We start from the raw sequence: 978 nt of genomic DNA, 5'->3' as shown, positions 1-978 counted from the left end.
ATTGCAGTTTGCAAAAAATCATAAATACCTTTTTGCATGTAAACAATTCCAGCACACGGATCAATGTTATACATTCCAAAATGTCTAAGTGTCTGTTCACAAACAAAAACAAACAAAAACCCCACTGTGATCTCCACACAGGTCCTAATGTTACAAATCAATCATTAACAGATGTACTACACACAGGGATACATAAATGAGCACAAGGCAAGTCGCCTTTTAGTCATAAGTACTTAAGACAGAGGCTTGGAATACAATCCTGCTGCCATTTAAACCCACGGTGTCCATCCCACAGTATTTAGTGGTAGCAGCATTGAGTTAATTTTTCCAAAATTGCCAATTGCAGTATGCCTTATTTTCAATTCTTAAACAAGTTGGCTACCACTGAACAGTAGGAATTTGAAAATTATTGTAAACACAGTTATCACTGTTGTATATTCAGTAAGTTACAGTATTGTCCTAAACACATCACTAAATTAAGAAAATGTTTTACATTTAATCAAGTGCAAGATGYCCACTAGTATTGTCCACTTTGTCTCAGAAATAAGTATTTTGAATATAATACTACACAGTTAGTAAAAGTAAYGTAAAAAATTACAATGGACATAATCCTCAGTTGTATATATTAAGCCCTGTAGCTTGTTTGCTTAAAGAAAAATCACCACATCAGAAAAAAGGTCTCAGAAGTGTCCTTTAAAATCTCTCCTGACCAAATCCAGCAAATGAGTAGCTACTGAACTCTGTGTCACTACTGTCACCATCTGTGTGCAACGTCCTTGCCAGCATACCTCTTTGAAAACTTCCCAAAATTAATCAGGTTTAAAACAGTCCATGGTATCCATACAAAGTTATTTGTTTTGTTGTCTGTTTTAGGTGGCTTTTGTGGTTTGGGTTTTGTTGTTTTTTTTTTTTTTTTTTTTTTTTTTTTTTTTTTTTTTTTTTTTTTTTTTTTTTTTTTTTTTTTTTTTTTTTTTTTTT

Source organism: Malurus melanocephalus, unplaced genomic scaffold, assembly GCF_030028575.1.
Source record: "Malurus melanocephalus ecotype Western Australia unplaced genomic scaffold, MMel_1.1 scaffold_191, whole genome shotgun sequence".
Lineage (NCBI taxonomy): Eukaryota > Metazoa > Chordata > Aves > Passeriformes > Maluridae > Malurus > Malurus melanocephalus.
The sequence above is the reverse complement of the archived record's forward strand: the minus strand, read 5'-3'. Positions refer to the sequence as shown.